This window comes from Rhamphochromis sp. 'chilingali' (assembly GCF_963969265.1).
Source record: "Rhamphochromis sp. 'chilingali' genome assembly, chromosome: 1".
Classification (NCBI taxonomy): domain Eukaryota; kingdom Metazoa; phylum Chordata; class Actinopteri; order Cichliformes; family Cichlidae; genus Rhamphochromis; species Rhamphochromis sp. 'chilingali'.
This window is the reverse complement of record NC_137929.1, coordinates 56,330,147-56,349,439: the sequence shown is the minus strand read 5'-3', so window position 1 is coordinate 56,349,439 and position 19,293 is coordinate 56,330,147.

Here is a 19,293-nt window from a genome sequence, read left to right as displayed (position 1 = left end):
GCAGTAGAGTACAAAGTTGCAGTACAAAGCGAGTTAATCCGGGTCACCCTGTGCGTGGTGCTGGATGGCGCTAATGTGTTAACGAGCTAACTGCGTTAATGCTTTGAGGACGATCCGTGATAACTAGCTAAGTGCTGTCAGCGTTAATCTAGTTAAAATGACATTAACGCCATAACTGCATTAACGCCTCAAATATCCATTAGTGAGTTATCGCGGGGCTGCACAGCCCCACACACGGGGCGATCCGCGATAACTCGCTAACGGAGATTTGAGGCGTTAACGTCAGCATTACTATCTATCTATCTATCTATCTATCTATCTATCTATCTATCTATATTAATATATATACACTATGTACACACACACACACACAACCATGCATGTGTTTAGGTTCCACTGACAGTTTAGGAATGCTTTAAACTGGATTTGAGTTTATTTGTATTTATGAGAGGGCTACACTGTTGTTTATGGTCAATTGATGCCCTTCAGCATAAAAGATTTCAAAGATTTTTTTTATTAGCTGCAATGTGATGTAGCATCCTAAGACAAATAACACATGGGATTTTAATTTCTAAGTTGTTCTCACACTTTCATACTCAAAAGTTAGATCAGCGCATGGAAAAAGCTCACTGCTACATTTAATCACCTGTTCAAATCCACCATGACAGAATGACTTGAACTTACTTCCCACATTTGGCACACATCAGGAAATAATCATGCTTCATCACTGCTGGAATTACTCCATTTAGGAGACGACACTGCCTGAGTAGAGCAGCAGGAGGCTCAGTCAAATGTCACTTTATACTACAGAGCAGGCGGGTTACAGACCGTCGATCTGACTAGTGACACATTTTTATCACCAGTAAATTAATTAGAGTAATTAACCCTTGTGGTGTTCATATTTTTGTTACTCAGCCAGTGTTCATGGGTCTGGTGGACCCGCTAGAGTTTTGGCTTTCCAAATTAACACTATCAAACAGTTTTATGTTAAGTTACTCAACAGATGTTTACTTCATCCCAATTACAAGCCATATGAACAGCAAACATAGTTAATTTTTTCCCTTTACCTTTGTTAGATCACATTTATGAATTAATGTGCTTCTCGGGTTTTTTTTGTTTGTTTTTTTATAAAATGTTATAAAAAATAAATCAGTTATAATCAAGTGGAGTGAGTGGAAAGACACAACACATTTACACGTGAAGCAATATGTTTCACAACTAAATGGGATCAGCTGCTCATCAATGGTGACATTAGGCCCAGGGTTGTAAGACAGGGGGAGGTGGTGCACACACTTATCCCACACTGTCCTGATGGCAGCTAGCTTGTCTCTCTGCCGTCAAGCTGGTCTGTCGTCTCGGTTATCAAAGCGGATAATCCTGGAAATTTTGTGGAAGTTTTCCAGAGACATTGATGCACGGAAAGGTTCGTGTCGGTTTCTGCATCCCACAGGGATTCTGTGGATTCCCCTTTGGACCTGAAAACTCCTGCAAGGATAAGAACCTCAAAGTAGGCCTGCAGATCAATTTGGTCCATCTCCTTCCACCTCTCTCCAAAAACACACCTTCCTTCTAGATTACTGCAATCCAGAATAATTTTCTGGATGGAATCTGGGATGAAAAGCTCAAATGAAGACTTGATGTCCTGCACATGAGTAACTGTCAGCCGTGTTGGCCCTGGCTGATCACAGTAACAGCTCTGCAGGGTGGCTGGTTTCTTGGGCAAGAAGACCATTCAATTTCACCAGTTGTTGACATCCATATTTCTTCACTTGCTGTCTGGTGGGCTTGTTCTGGTCCTGGAGCTGGCTGCAGATGGGGTACTCGTCTTCGTTTTGTTACTAAATGGTGCATTAATTTGATGATTAAATTTTTTGGGAAGCAGTGTGTGACACCTATAAATGTATGATAACATACATCATGTTGAAACAGGATTTCTACATGATCTAGTCCTCACTCATTTTGTTTCTATACTGTACATACAGCCTGGTATATATTTCTTTGGGAGACGGTGGAATATGTTTGTCACTGTCAGACGTTGTGTATTGTTGTATGTGTTCAGAGATAAAGAGAGTTTACAAAGTGAATAATAAGCAGGTTAATCAGTGTTAGTGAATCTGCTCAGATATATTATTGAAGCTGCAGAGCAGGAGGATTTAGTTGTAAGTTACACTGCATGTAAAAGGGATTGTGGAGCAGGGAAATTATTTTACTGCTATTGTTAAAAATCATTATTACCAGCATAATATAATCTGCAATATGATCATTGCTCTAACAATGTAACAGATAGCTTTAAGATGGCCTTAAGATGTTTATGATGATGTTAACTTTGTATTCCAGGTGCAGTTATAACTATTTTATACATATTGCATATCTGTGCTTATTTGAGTTGATGTTCAGGTTCATTAATGGTCTAAAGCTTCACCTAGTGAGAGTGTCTAGATGATCCATGCTGAGGGAAAACTAGAACATAGAAGGAATTGCAGTACATGCTTACACAACAGTTCATTTTAATATCTTTTATATGTTCATATTCTTGTATTAAACTTTTAGTAGAGGTTCTTGGTTAAAACATTTATTTAGTAGAAGACATATACATAGTCCCAGTTAGGTTGTAACACATAAGGGATGAGCCTCTGTTCTGGTAAAAGGTCAGAAGTGCAACAGGTGAATTGAGAAAGAGCATGTGAGGTCGTGACACACACACATGAGTTAGATTTATTTAGAGGAGAGAGAGATTAGTCATGTCTGGATTGTAACGGCGAAAGTGTCTCGGTAAAAGAGGAACCGTCCTTGTCTTCTCGGCAAGAAAGAGGAACTGAAAGGTTGACCAGAGGAATCGGCCATGAAAATAGAAGATGATCTTCTGTGTTAAAAGTCATGGTTGTTTTGATATTGACGTATGTATATATCCTGTCTGTGACGCATGAAGGGGCGTCAGTAAATCAAGCCCTGATGTTATAAAATAATTGTTTGTGCTTTAGTAAGTCGAAGATCACTTGCTGTCTGCGTACAGAGTGTTCTTCCCACACGTGTGTATTCATTAAAAATCATCGTTTGACCAAGAGCTTCTGGACCAAGGGTGGTTTGTACTCTCCTTCCTCAATTTTGAACCTTAACAGGATCAATAAAAGGTCATTATTGTGTAAATTTATACCTAAACAAACAAGGTAACCAGGTGGGTTTAAAGATCTTAACCTGAGTTAACGTTGTGTTTTTATGTGACGACAAGATGACAGTGTGTACATGGACAAAAAAAGATGGTGAAATTCTGTTTAATAAATAGATGAGGAAGAGTTTGCAGACTGAACACAACTTATGTCTCCTGCTCGTGTTTTTCTGTATAAAACAGGCCCATCTGAAGGCCTGCAACAGCTACAACGAGCTCTCATGTTCCCTGTTTCTCATGAAAACACTGCAAAATGTCAACATTTGGGACTTATAGAAAATCCCATTCTAATTTATTTAACATCCTTCTCATTAGAGTCAGTCTAACTCTGTAAACACCCTCATTACTAACACAACCCACATACTCATAAAAAAAACACTTGTCGTGAAATCAATCAATGTAGAGCAGTGTCACAAACCACGGAGGCCCCAGAAAAGTGCAATCAAACGGTGAGTTTATTAACACCCAGGAGAAAACATCAGCATACGTCTTCTGACAAAAATACATGTTGAGAACACTTATAAAGCAGTGAGGTACACCCCCCCCCCCCCCCCCCACATGGCGTAAAAATAGGTTAAAGACGGCAGTTACAGTAAATGGTACATCTTAGATGGCTATAAACAGACATAGAACTACTCTTTTCTATAACACCTTCCAAACAAGGTAATAACTTCAAGCCTTCAAGGTCTCTGAGGGCTGGTTGTCGACTCCAGTGATCTGTTACCAAGTAGACCAAAATGCAGTTGGAAGCTAAATGAGTTAAGGCCTCAGGCCTGACACATTCCTAGATTATCTGTGTTATATGTATTGTAAGCATGCATCCAATCATCCTTCTATGTTCTAGTTTCCCACACCATGGATCACGTGGACAGTCACACCAGTGAAGCTTAAAACCTTTAATGAACCGAACATCAACTCGAAATAAGCACAAATATGCAATGTGTACGAAATACTCCTGGCCGTACCTGTAATAAAAGTTAACATAATAAAAGGATCCTTAAATTAACATCTTCAATAAACGACTTTAATGCAATATCAATACTGTGAGAAATATTATTAAATGGAATAATGCTGTAAAGAATGTTATTAATCCAATTGTAATGCTGTAGGTTATATGGCAGCAATAAAAGAATTTCTGTATCTCCACACACTCTTGCAGAAAAGGTATGAAAAACATTCTGTGCTTAGGAAACAGCAGAAACGAACAGGATCTGTGTGTGTTAACTATAAAGTTTGGAAATAAAGGTAGAGTAACAAACAGTTTTTCCTGTCTTCCTTCTCTGTGTTATCTTTAATTTCAAGGGAGTAGCATGTTTAAATGCACATGTGCCAAACGCTACTAAAAACACAACCCCCGCGGCGGAAGTAAGAAATACTTCTCGCTGCAGTCGGGGCACGTGTGGAAACAGACACCATAAAATAATTAGAGGCACTTATTTGTATTTATGTTTTGGTGCACCATCAACCCTTGGCGTGTTTTTTGATTAGTCTCAGATTTCATAATAAAGAACTTTAACACATCCATCATCAGAAGACACAGAGATTATTCTGTTCATCATTTGGAAATTCAGAATCGTTTTGTTCAGTTTTGGTGAGCAGAAGTGGATGAAATGCCTGCTGGGACATGTGTGTCTGTTTGCTGGATTTCACTCCCTGCCTCCTGTTTGCCTCTACAGGTGACACTGAACTCGCTTTAAATTCAGCTGGATTCACAAATAGTAACGCAGCACTGAGAGCCATGTTTGGATTCTCAAGTCAGTTACCGCTTTGTTTTCCATCCCGTTTTCTTCCTGCTGCACCTGTTTTTATTATTACAGTCACTCAATACAACATTAAAGTGTTTTAATCAGCAGAAGTTCACAGTTTGAGTTAGAAACACTCATCAATGTCACACTGTGAACTTTTTCTACTTCACTGATCCCAGCATATTTAATCCTGTTATAAAGGTTAAAAGGTTATAAAGGAAATGCTGTCAAAAAACATGTTGAAACACAGCTGTGAGATGTTGTCAAACAACATTTAAAGTTTGAACCGAGTTATCTGTAATGAAAATAGCAGGCCTGCTACACCTTGTTAAATATCCCAAATCTTTGTTGTTTGGGCTGAAGGAAGAACAACAAGAGAGACAAGATAAGATAAAACTTTATTAATCCCTCGGGTGGATTCCTCTGGGAAATTCAGTTTCCAATAGCACAGCACCGACAGAAGTTACAGAATGTGAGCAGAATAGCATATATACACATATATAAATACAGAGGATACAAAAGGGATAAATAGAATAAATAGGAATAAGAATACAAGGGAATTGCACATTTCAAGTATTGTGAGTCTGTTGCACCGTTGGTTATTAACAAAAAGCCTTGCACAGTGAAGAGGCACTACAGCTTAGTTGTTCCCCCCTCCTTTGTCTTCCTGTTTCCCCTCCCTCTCCCCTCCAGAGAGGAGTTAAACAGCCTGATGGTGTGTGGGTGTATAAACACTCAGTGCTTCCTGGGATCATTTCATTAAGCGCCTCCACTAACACACCCACTGTTCCCAGTACTGCTGAACACCTGTACGCTACACTGAAACAGGTTTTTACCCTCAACCTTACCCTTTGGTTGCAGAGTCAGAGCTCTGCCCTGCATTCAAAACACTTCCTGGTTCAGATAAAACAAAAAAACAAAAACTGGAGGCTTCAAATTTTCACAGTGACAGGCCCACACAGGTTTTTCTGGTTCATATTGTCTCTATTTGTAAAAGTAAATATGTTGCGGTGTTATTAAAATATTATCTTTAATGTTAGGAAGGTTAAAGAGACTTAGATCTGCCTACATTACCCCAAAGTTGTTGAACTAAAGTGAGTGGGATGACTGGTGTGTTTATTTTCAGCAGCTCGCTGTGTTTGCCTTTCAAGGAAGGTGGAGTTAATCTGTTTCAGAACGAAAACGAAAAACAAGGGTGGAGTTCTAAAAAACACAGGATCCTGTTTCAGAGCTGTTCATCTTTAAAAAAGAGCTTCACCTGAAAGGCCTCATAGAAATGATGTATCTTGTGACAGTATAAGACAAATTCTGGTTTAGAACACCCATCCAATATAATGTCAATACAAAAGCACCAAATCGCAACAACGGTTTCCTTTGGGATGCTTCATATTGTAATGTGAAGATCTTGCCATAATACAGAGAAAAAACACAACAATCAGAAGACCCCCTATGATCAAGCACTTGGCAACAAAGGGAAGGAAAACAGTAAGAGACCTCCAGCAGAGCCAGGCTCAGGGAGGGCTGTGACCAGTTGAGGGTGAGGGGAGAAAGACAGGATAAAATACATGCTGTGGAAAACATCCAGAGATTAATAGCAAGTATGATTTAATGCAGAGAGGACAATTAACAAATAGTGAGTGAAAAAAGTGACTGAAGAAAAAATACTCAGTGCATCATGGGAATCCCCCGGCAGCCTACGTCTATTGCAGCATAACTAAGGGAGGATTCAGGGTCACCTGGTCCAGCCCTAACTATATGCTTTAGCAAAAAGGAAAGTTTTAAGTAGAGATAGTGTCTGTCTCCCGAATCCAAACTGGAAGCTGGTTCCACAGAAGAGGGGCCTGAAAACTGAAGGCTCTCCCTCCCATTCTACTTTTAAATACTCTAGGAACAACAAGTAGGCCTGCAGTGCGGGAGTGAAGTGCTCTAATAGGGTGATATGGTACTACAAGGTCATTAAGATAAGATGGGGCCTGATTATTTAAGACCTTGTATGTGAGGAGCAGGATTTGAATTCAATTCTGGACTTAACAGGAAGCCAATGAAGGGAAGCCAAAACAGGAGAAATATGCTCTCTCTTTCTAGTCCCTGTCAGGACTCTCAGAGCAGCCTTTAAATCTGTTTCCTGGTGGCCTGTTGTTGGTTTTGGACATACTGCTTTTTAATTACACCGAAATAGAAACTAATCGAGTGAGGAAAGGAGATCGGTCACATAGGGTGTTGTATCAGACAGATTTATGGAACAGAAAACATCAACAAACAAAGAAGCTAAGAGTCATTATTACACAATGGCAGGCAGGAGAGCACCAAGCCGAATGAAGTGACAGCAGCAGATTATACAGCGTGAGAATGCAGGGTCCCAGACCTGTAATGGTGACTGATGAACTGCCAGGTTTCAGTGCACTTGAATAGTATTTCTGGGTCCTTTTACAAACATTCAGCTCAAAGTGAAATAAGACAACTGTCTCATCCATCACAGGAAACCTCAGTTTACAGGTACTGAACCGGAGAAACACTCATGCCCTCTCGCTGCCTCTCACTGAGGGAAACTCCAGTCTAAGTCCAGCCCGTCTATAGGAGACTGCTTCCAGGAGCTGAGCTGTGAGTTTAATGATACATTTCACTCCTCCTGACTGTATGAGGCTGCTTACACACTTTCTCTAGGCTCTTTTGTCACCACAGAGATTCCGGTCCCAATCTTATGACCTGTTTCAGCAGGATCTTAAGAGGCTTTAGGGAAAAAGGCAGATACTTGTCTGTGTGATGACACAGGGCCAAACACAGCATAAAAGATCCTGCCTGATGTTTTCTAAATCAATTTTCTCTATAAGTTAAATACAAATTAAGCAGACATTTTTTTCTTAAAGCAGTTCATTTTACCAGTTTAAACATTTGACGATTTTATTTTCTACAGTGATTAAAAGTTGTGTTTCTGAGATTTGCAAATCATTGCATTATGTGATTCTTTACATTTTACACGGGATCCTGTTTTTGGAATTGGGATTATAAAACTATTTTGGTTGCAGTTTTTGATTAGCACTTAATCAGTTTATCATCTGTACTAATGAAGCTACGAAGCCTCCAACATGATGGGAAAAAATTGTGAAAGGTGGTCAAATTTTGACCCACCCTGTGTACTTTTAGCATATACTGTTTTTAACATATACTGTGACCTGCCAGTGAGAGGCAAAGAAGCAAAGAGTAGTCACCAGATCTAACTAAACATGGTCATAATTCCCAATCCAGCTGGCATCTGCTGTGGAAAAATAAACTGACCATTGAAACCAAAACTGATATCCTCAGATTTATTAATAAAATCATTTGCAAAGGAATCAATGCAGGATGAAAAGAAGAGAAAAAAACTCATGAGTGGATAGAATCAGCTGTAGGAAGGGTTTTTTTGTTTGTTTTTTTGTCGTGGTCATGTAGGTACCTGCCTTATACAGTGAGGTTAAATAAGATGAAATACAATTTTCCCCACAGTGTCAAGAGACACAAACTTACTAACTGCTGAAAAGAAGCTGATGTTAATACAATTTTGATTCTATCAGGACACAAAATGTTTCTAAACAAGCCAACAACACTTGTCACACTCAGCTGTGTACTTGGAGCTGATTCAAACCCAAAGTTGATTTACATCTTGATTACATGGTTTAGTCAAGTCCTCCATGCTTTCTTTCAGTCCTTCTCTTGCTCTCTCACTCACACACCTGCATCCGCACATGTATGAAAACATAATTGAATAATTCTGCTCAGAATGAGGCGCGTCTGTTCAACTTTGTGCTACTCTGGTTATCCTCGGTCATTAGGAGAGGCTTACACCACGGGATCGAGCTGTAAGAGATGCAATTCATTTTATATGTAGTGTGATAGTAGATGAGTGTTAAATAATATGTGGATTCTCTGAAAAAGGACAAAAATCATTACAGCATAAATATGGAATAAAAATTATTGGAACGGGCCTCTTAACAGTCCGATTAAAGAAGCGCACCATTCTTAAATGTACTGCACAAACTCTATTCGCAACGATTCTCAAAACCACCACAAGATGGCACTGTAACACAAGGAATGAACTCATCCCTGATCAAGCAGGTTTGCAATCACACCCACCAATCAACCTACAACCGGTAAAATGGTTCCAATACCACATTTACCACCATTGTGAGATCTTGCCTCATCCTGTCATGTGATACTGAGATCAGCTGTTGCAGGATGTGATCAAGATCTCAAAACTGGGTTGTAGGTGGCGGACAGTCGGTGTTGTGAGCCACCTCCTCTGTTCAGAGATGGTCGTTCACAGATGTTTCATCCCAAGGACAAAACTCCCAAACACAAGCCAGTCAACATAGTGTGTGCTGTGCAGTACCGCGAGGAGTGCTCAGACCTCTACACTGGTGAGACCAAACAGCCACAAAACATAGACGCGCCACCTCGACAGGGCAAGACTCAGCTCTACATCTGCACCTAAAGGTCAAAGGTCACACTTTCAAGGATGCCGATGTTCACGTTTTGGACAGAGAGGACAGATGGTTTGAAAGTAAAGTAGTAGAAACAGCATATCTAACAATAATACAACGATATCTCTCAGAGTGTTTGTTGCAAGCCAGGCTGGTGTTAATCTGCTCGTACATGCACTGGATTCATTCACATGTCCTTTATTGCACATGACCAAGTGTAAAACATTTTGCTGATGTTACAGATTCATCAATCCTGAAAATTTGTTATAAAAACTTTGTTCTTTATACTAATAGTTAAAAAAAAAATTAATCTATGATCGATTCTCATGATGTTATCCACTGTTAATGACAAAATACAGTAAATAGTCCAACATCTTACTTTTTCTTTTTTAATTCACATTTTATATTTTTCAAAGTCATCCAGTGGACTAGTGATGGCCGTCAGGGCTTATATTTGGCCTTCTTTCCATATAATGTAACCTTCCTTCTCAACAATATTTTAAGCCTTTAAAAATGCAAAAAACATGTAAAATATAAAAATAAAATGTAAAATGAAAAATATGTAGGACAAAAATATCAAAATGTAAAATTCAGAATTCATAATAGCTCAGTGATATTTGATGGTGACTAAAAAAGGCAGCAGATAACAATGTAAACAAACATGTATGTTGAGCAGGAAACTTCAGATAATCACAAACACGAACATAACTTAATGTTTCCTCCAGGTGCTAAATTCCAGTTTAATTGTGCATCGTTAACTTCTGTCTGTCCTCAGCACATCTGTCACTGTGAATGCTGAGTGGGTGGGTGGAGTGAATATACACTGTGATATTTCCATCTGTGGCCTTTCAAACTGGCTGCAGTTCAACAGACGGCTAAAACAACAAAACAGCAGCAGCAAGCACAACGGAAATCGACATGTCAACTTCTACGCCATCAGCTCCACTCCTCTGGTCTTTGTCCTTATCGAGTACTGTCTGACCTGCAGGTGAGAAACAGGTGTGAGGTGTCAGCTGTCAGGTAGGTGATGAGTGAAGAACAGAACAGAATCCATTTCCTCTTCAAACTGCTGTCAGACATTATCTACTGCACTCTGATCACATCACTCAGACCAGCTGCTTTCTACAAAGTCTCATCAACAACATCTTTAGAAACAAACAACAACCAGGAAGCAGCTCAACTTCACACTCACCTTCTTTTACCTTCAGGTTGATGCTCTTCAAAAGCTGAGGTCTCTGTCTGTTGTATCCAGCATAACATTCATATTTTCCAGTGTCGTTCATTGTGACATTTTTGAGAATCACAGAAAAGTTTCCATTCTTTATCTCTGGATCTTTCAGCTCCACTCGACCTTTAAATGATTCATGCTGTTTGTCTTTGTGAATGTGTTCATCGCTGAAGTAGAACACATAATACTCTGACTGCAGGTCAGGCTTTTGCCAGCTTATCATTATGTTAGCATCACTGGGGCCATAGCACTCCAGAGTTACATCCTTTGCTTGTTTGACTGTTAGCTCTAAAATAAGAAGAAAACAGGTCAGTCATAAAGATAATATGCATCCAATAATTCAAACACGCTTATTATTGTGCTTCAAATATCAGAAACCTGAGTTTTTATTTTTGTGTAAATTCTGTGGGAATTAATAAGCGAGTAAAAAAAGCTTTACTGCGTTACATTCAGACCCAGATACGTTTACACATCCAGCATTGTGATGGCCAAACCCGTGGCCACACTCTAAAGTCGGTAACTTTCGTATTTTCATTCTTCATTTGAACATAGTAATACATTTTAGTTTCCAATAGTGATGTGACGTTCTGTATCGAGGCTTCGAAGCGTGTGTCGAGTAATGGAGGGGGCGTTTCCGCGAAGCGCGTATCGAGGCTTGCTTCATTTATGGGAGGAGCTGAAAATGATGACGTCCGAAGCCTCGCTGCCCGGCTGTACCACGTGACTGGTTCAGGAAGCGGTTCGAACTTGTGTTTTCTTTACTTTAAAAACAAAGTATTTGTATTTAATTAAATATTTGAGTTTAGGGTTTAATGGGGTTTTTGATTTTCTTCTTTGGTGTTTAGTTTATTAACAAACTAGATTGTACTGCATCGTTTGTGATTTATGATTGTGTTTTGTTTGTTACCCCCTCATGTGTCACAATGGTCTGATCAGCCATTATATATACCCTTGTATGTCATTTTTCATATATGACCTAAACATATTTCATGTTTAGGTCATATATGTATGTTTGAGCAGTCATTTGGTTTGTTAAGTTTGCAGTCTTTGCCTGAGTTCAGTTTTGTTTCTGTGACCTCTTTTATGAGCTCAACATTTATGAGTCTTGTAAATATAATTTTTGGGGGTTAAATAAATGGAAACCATATTTTTCTAATAATTCCTGGGCTCCTCCTGTTTTTCAACTCGGTCCATCATAAGCATGTTAAATCATGAACTTCAGTGGGTTTTGAATGTCTAACTTCAGAGTTTATACGCTTTTTTTAACATTTGTAGACGGTGGTGTGGGTTTTACTGAGCTAAAATGGGTAAAATGGCTTCACATACTCTGTGGAAAAGCCCAGAGTCTGTACAAAATGATAAAACAAAGGTATAAAAACCTGTTTGTACTTGTCAGTCACATTCAGGATGTTTAATACAGAAATTTGTTGATGTTTGTGTACTAGACAGCAATGGCTTGTTATTCATTTCATAGTTTATTTCTAAAGGACCTGTACATAAAGCCAGACAGTTGAGAGGCTGATGTACTGAACCTGTTCTGTACAGTAGCATTTGAATTTAACTACAATTTAATGTTTTACAGGATTAACACATCTTACCTTCACAGTCCAGACGTCCCAGGAAACATGAGAGGACAAACGCGGTTAAAGCTGTTTTTAACAGCATTTCCTTTCTTATCTCCCACAGCTTCATTGTTGGTAGTTTCCTGGATTAAAAAACAATAATAAACAATATACAGATGCTCTTTAAAGCTATTAAATTTACCTAAAGTTATTTTATGCGGTGTATGACTGATACCCTGAGCAATATCACGCCCCCTGTGAGAGGAAATTCCACCACATGAAAAAAAGGGAACTTACAGGAAATTATGAGGTAATGAGGTAAGGTGGCGCCTATTCGTCTGTCTGTATAATCAAGTGTTTAGAATCTAGTAAAAAGATTTTGTCTGTTTTAGGTTCGTAGCTCGCCTTCACTGGTGTATGAATGTGAGAGTGAATGAATAGTGGTATTGTAAAGCTTTGAGGGTCCCGAAAAGCGCTATATAAATGCAATCCATTATTATTATTTAAGCAGAACTCAAGTGTTTGAGGAGAAAGGACCAGGTCAGTGTAGCTTTGTGTAGTTTGACCTTAATTTTCATTGATTTAAGTTCAGTTATGTTTATTTGAACTGAGTTAATTTGGAGTTGAGTTTCTTATTTATTTCTTTGTAAATATTGTTTGGGTCACAAAACGGTGACAGCATCAGTCTCCTGCATTTCTTTGGCCGCTTAAGTCAAGTCCTACTATACTGATGAGGACTTTTATCTATCATTCCAAAAACACAAACCACTGCTTCCCTCTCTTTGCAGCTTACATTGTTTATAAGCTACACTTGGTAAGCATGGAAGTATTTCACTAAACACACGAGGAAGCTTAGCTTGATAAAAAAAGCTCTAGGCACCTGTAGAGTCTTTGTATAGCAGAAAATAAATGCTAAATTGCATTAAAACTCTCAATGAAAGTGTGATAAATGTTTGTAGTACAGAGTGTGTACACGACAGGGAAGCCCAGCCCAGTATGCACTCTTACTGTCGATCTCAAACCCAGATACATGGGCAGGGCTTTGTCAGGAAGGAAATGTGTCAGGAAGCAACTGCAAAACATGGAGGTCATTAAAAAGAATGTTAGGAGGCAGCAGGAGAGCAGGAAAGGCAGGATTGTGCTGATGAGAGCAGTCACTGTAAATGTGTTTATGTTCTGTAAAATCACACCAGAGAGAATGAAGATAGAAGGAGGACAGATATGTTGGGTGTGAGGGACAATAGATGGAAGAAAAGCAAGGACTTGTCCACAGGAGGGGTGGTGGACGTATTGTACAAAACATGATGAAGATGTTAAAAATTGAAAAAGATTTTTGGTCTGTCTCTAAAAAAAATTAGCAAACTGTCAGGTTGCTCGGGAGGGAAAACAGTTCTCTTCTCAAAAGGTGTCCAGTGTGGGTGAGCTGCTGCAGGAGGCTGTCAGCATATACACAAAAGTATTTACATTTGAACATTAGACCATGAGCTGTGCAATAAAATATTCATTCATGTTCAGAAACACAAGTCAGCAATAATCATAAAATCATAAAATGCAAGCATCACTTTCTGTCAGGTGTGCACAACCTGTGTTTTATTTGCTGTAAGCGTACATCAATATTTTATAGTCAGCCTCAACATTGTGATTCTGTGATAATTATAGAATCCCTGAACACATTTGAAAGTTATAAATGTAGTAAATGATGTAAATGATGCTATTATGGGATTTAATAATCATGGTTGCATCGTCCTGGTCACAGGTGGGGGATATGGTTACAGTCACCCACCAGCTGGCAGTCAGTCAGAGTTCCACCAGGCATCCATGTCACTGATGACAGGACATTGAGGCTGTTTGTTTCTGTCATGGTCCTGAGTCTGCCGACTCAGTGTTTTGTGTTTCTTTATGCTTTTGTTTATTCTGAGTATGTATTCTGTTATAATTTGCCATTTGTTAGGTTTCTTTTCTGTGCCTGCCCTGGTCCCACTTCTGTGTTCTGTCTGCCTCTGGTGTCACACTGGCTGTATCCCAATTCAGGGTCTGCAGCCTTAAAGTACGCATTTCAAAGCCGATTACGTCACAGTGGCGCGCCGAAGGCTGTCCCAATTCAAAGGCTGCTCGAAATGTGGCCCTGAAATGCGTCCTTCATTTCCCTGAATTTTAAGGCTGTGGCAGTGTAGACTTCGTGGTCCCATATATCCCACAATTCATAGCGCGGCAGTCGGTGTGGAGAATTCTGCCGCAGACGGCAGAAGCGGAGCGGCCGAAGAGTAAACTGTGAAAAGTAAGTAGGGGAGACCGGGGATAGTTGTAACATTTTTGACATTTCTGTCTGTAAATTGAAGCTCTTTTAACCCTTGTATGGTGTTCGGGTCTGTGAGACAGTTTTTTTCAAAAGAAAAATTAAACAATTAATTATTTTTTCAACCTGAAATTCATTGGCTTTGGCTTATTTTCTGTGAAGAACATAAATCCGGACTAATCTTCAATGACCTCATACTGTACCTCCCCCCACGCATTTACATTACATACAAGGTGTTCGGGTCCACTGGACCCAGGTCTAATAAAAGTGTTGAAAGTGTAGGTCCTGTGTTCCCACACTCTGTCTTCCTCCTTTCTGGTGCTGCTGATAGTGTTTTCTTCCCCTCCTGCTCCGCACAAAGTTGCAACATTGTTGAAAATTCAACTATCAACACCGTCTGCTCTGACATTCCCACACATTTTACCCTCTTTCTTGAGGGATCCAAATTTTATTTTCTCATACCCTGTCCCACCTGCAAATTAGGGGCATAATACTATAAATAAGACTTTGCCAGTGTGGTTCTTTATCACAACTGATCAAGATGGCAAAAGATTATCTGCTGCGAGGGCCATCCAATTGATTTTGGAAGAGAGAGGGGCTTCGGATAATGATGTTGACAAAGAGGTTTCAGAATATTTCACATTTCTGAAAATTCAGAGTCTGACAGTGACTTTGAAGAAGAGGATGAGGTTGAGCACCATTTAGTAACAAAACGAAGACGAGTACCCCATCAGCAGCCAGCTCCAGGACCAGAACAAGCCCACCAGACAGCAAGTGAAGAAATATGGATGTCAATAACTGGTGAAATTGAATGGTCTTCTTGCCCAAGAAATGAGCCACCCTGCAGAGCTGTTACTGTGATAAGCCAGGGCCAACACGGCTGACAGTTACTCATGTGCAGGACATCAAGTCTTTATTTGAGCTTTTCATCCCAGATTCCATCCAGAAAATTATTCTGGATTGCAGTAATCTAGAAGGAAGGTGTGTTTTTGGAGAGAGGTGGAAGGAGATGGACCAAATTCATCCAAGAACCCCAAAGGCCTACTTTGGGGTTCTTATCCTTGCAGGAGTTTTCCGGTCCAAAGGGGAATCCACAGAATCCCTGTGGGATGCAGAAACCGGCAAGAACCTTTCCATGCATCAATGTCTCTGGAAAACTTCCACAAAATTTCCAGGATTATCCGTTTTGATAACCGAGACGACAGACCAGCTCGACGGCAGAGAGACAAGCTAGCTGCCATTAGGACAGTGTGGGATAAGTGTGTGCACCACCTCCCCCTGTTTTACAACCCTGGGCCTAATGTCACCATTGATGAGCAGCTGATCCCATTTAGTTGTAAAACATATTGTTTCACGTGTAAATGTGTTGTGTCTTTCCACTCACTCCACTTGATTATAACTGATTTATTTTTGTATAACATTTTATAAAAAAAAAAAAAAAAAAAAAAGACGAGAAGCACATTAATTCATAAATGTGATCTAACAAAGGTAAAGGGAAAAAATTAACCATGTTTGCTGTTCATATGGCTTGTAATTGGGATGAAGTAAACATCTGTTGAGTAATTTAACACAAAATTGTTTGATAGTGTTAATTTGGAAAGCCAAAACTCTAGCGGGTCCACCAGACCCATGAACACTGGCTGAGTAACAAAAATATGAACACCACACAAGGGTTAAGGTAGTGGATTCAAAATGTAATGCAAAGTATTTACATGTCTCTGCTATTAAATAGTGCAGCTATTTTCTCTGCAGCACAATTACCCATTGCATGGTATGGCCTCAAACACAAAGAGTGAAATGTTACAATTAACCCCATTGTTAGTTGTAACATATCCTGGGGTGAAATGTAACACAATGAAATCAGGGTACTAACACAACATTAACATGTAATCTTTTTTATTCAACACATGAATGCACTTACATCCATTTATGTAGCTGTGTGTGTGTGTGTGTGTGTGTGTGTGTGTGTGTGTGTGTGTGTGTGTGTGTGTGTGTGTGTGTGTGTGTGTGTGTGTGTGTGTGTGTGTGTGTGTGTGTGACAGAATGCAGAAATCTAGCTTTTGAACATATTCCAACCCCCCAAAAAAGACAAATTATGGAATTTTCTGCAACTGAATATTTCATTAATTTTGGTTGGTCTTCCTTGAGTTTGGCCTCATTGGCTCAGTGGGCATTATAACCTACAACTCTTGCACCAATTTTGAACATAACAATGAAGCTGAAAAAATGTAGTTGTTCACCAGCATCGCAATTCCATTACTTTTTATCATGGCTTACCTTGGTGTGGTTTGCAAAGTGCTTCAGAAAGATGAGGAAATCTGTTTCTTGCACCCATCCTGATTTATTTCCACTACCAGTACTTCCTACTGGTCCATCTCTGACACAGTGATCTGCATAATGTATGTGTGGGAACACAAACAGTGGAGGAATTGTGTTGCCAATGGCATTAACCACATATACAAAAGCGACCAGTGAACCTCTCTCTGCTGATGTCGTTCACAAACTTGTTTAATATAAGTTAAAGTAATAGTGTGGTAAGTTGTAAAATCTGCATTACTGTTACAACTAACCCAGACTGTTGTTGTTACAACTGACCCAGACTCCTATAGCCATGAACTAGCTAACATTACTGCCAACAGCTAAAACATTAGCACTAAAGACCTACACAGAATATATCCCCATAGACATACAAATAACATAATTTAGGTTTGATGAGTTTAACTGCAAAGCAGATAATGCTATTACAAATTGAAATAAATAAAAACTTACTTTTTGGCATACAAATTACTTTTTTTCATGTTAAATTGTCTGTGTTTGACAAAATGTGCTGATTTTTCACATGTGATAGCAGAACTGAGTTGGGCATGCACAGGATGAGTCACATCATTTGCAACTTAGCCCTGATTGGAGAAATTGGAAGTGTTACAACTGACCCACGTTACAACTATCCCCGGTCTCCCCTACTGAATATTATGTCACTTATTTATGTGCAAATGTTTAATAACGAAGAACATTAAACATTACTGTTGGCCACATGTCGGCAAAGTTATGTGACATTAGTGACGTTTGTACTAACTTGGTTTTAAAGCCTTTACTTTAAAATATACGCCGTTCAATAGCTGAGCTTAATCCTACAGAGAATGATCAAAGCTCATGTAGAAACAAACAAACAAATGAAGAAAAAAATTTCTCCTTCATGTCTGTCAAACAAAGCTATGACACGTTTCCAGTGGTTGGTATCATGGTTGCTAGGCAACCTGGGCAGCGCAACGGAGGCTTTTTTTTTTTAACTTTATTGACAAACAACAGTATCACCGCAACGGAGGCTTGACCGTCCCATTTCACAAGCCTCGCACTTCTGGCCTTAGCGGTCTTTGAGTACGCGGCCCTTGAGGATCGTTGAGGCTGCGTACTTTAAGGCTACAGACCCTGAATTGGGAGACAGCCACTGTCTGCTTGTGAATCTGTCTGTGTAGTTCATTGTCTTGTCTGTTCTCTGTGTCTGAGTTTCCTGTTTTATTCCGAAGGTCTCCGTCCATGTGAGTGTGTTCAGGTTACGTTTCCCCTGTCCCCTCAGCTCTGATTCCTCCCAGCTGTGTTGCCCTCCTGTCTCTCATCCCCTGATTACTGCTGTGTGTGTTTAAGCCCTGTGTGTTCTCCTGCCTGTTGCCGGTTTGTCTGTGTTTCATGGTGTTTTGTTCCTCCGTCTGCGGCGCTCTGCTCTGCACCCCGTTTCTTATGTTTGTCATTTAGTTTTCCCAGTTTAGGTGTTCCAGTCATTTGTCATTCCTCACTAGTGATTGGCAGATGAAGCTTCATGAAGCACTGAAGCTCTTAATCCAATTGGTTCACCCCAGCGCGAAGCTTCATGTGCTCTAGTAGGACACCTACTGGACGTAAAAATATTAGTTGGCATGAATTTGAAGAGTGTGGCCTTTTGCACGCAGCCTGTAAATGTCAACAACAAAAGGAGTGTGTAAAACATGTATATTGTAGTGATGCAGTATACTGTGTATATTTATACTGGCAGTATGGAAAATGATTATTTGGAAATGCTTGAAATGGAAATGATCATTTACTGTGAGGTGAGGTGTGGTTGGGGTGTGGACAGTGGTTGTGCTTTTGTAACGTTGAGGTATGGACAGCTACACACTGAGGCCTCAGTCCTGCCGGTTCACATTTTATTCTGTAAAAACTAAATTTTCACTGCTTTTATGACCTTTTTAGTGGGGAGAACATAGCTAGGATTTAATGATTTAACAAATCTTTTAAATCCTTTGTCCTCCACAATGCTAAATGGCTGGGAGTCCTCAATCACCATGCTAACCAGGTCTTCATCTATTTGAGATTGTTCTCCTGAGGAAAGACAATAAAGACAAAGCACAAATATAAATATCACACACATAACTTATTACAGTTTTATTGTTATATCATTTAGTAACATTACTGTATGCTATATTATCATGGCATTTGATGGCTCACCTGGTCTTGCTCCACAATCGGTGTTCCCCTTATTCTCATGCAAAGCTCTGTGGTGCCTAAGCATGGATGAGGTGTTGTTGTTATATCCCAGCTCCCTGGCACATAGCGAACACTTCACCTTGTACAAAAGTACAGACAGCTTAACATAAATTGTATTGCACCATCAGTATTATGAAAATACATCTTCTGTAGAAATTTACATACCTTGTTGGGAGGAATAAGATCAAAATGTTCCCACACAGGGGAGGACATCCTCCTCTTCTTAGCTGGCTCCATTCTCTACTGACTTTCTCTCCTCACTCTCATAAACCTCCAAACTGTCTCCAAACTCTCACTAACCGCAACTCTCCATCAAAC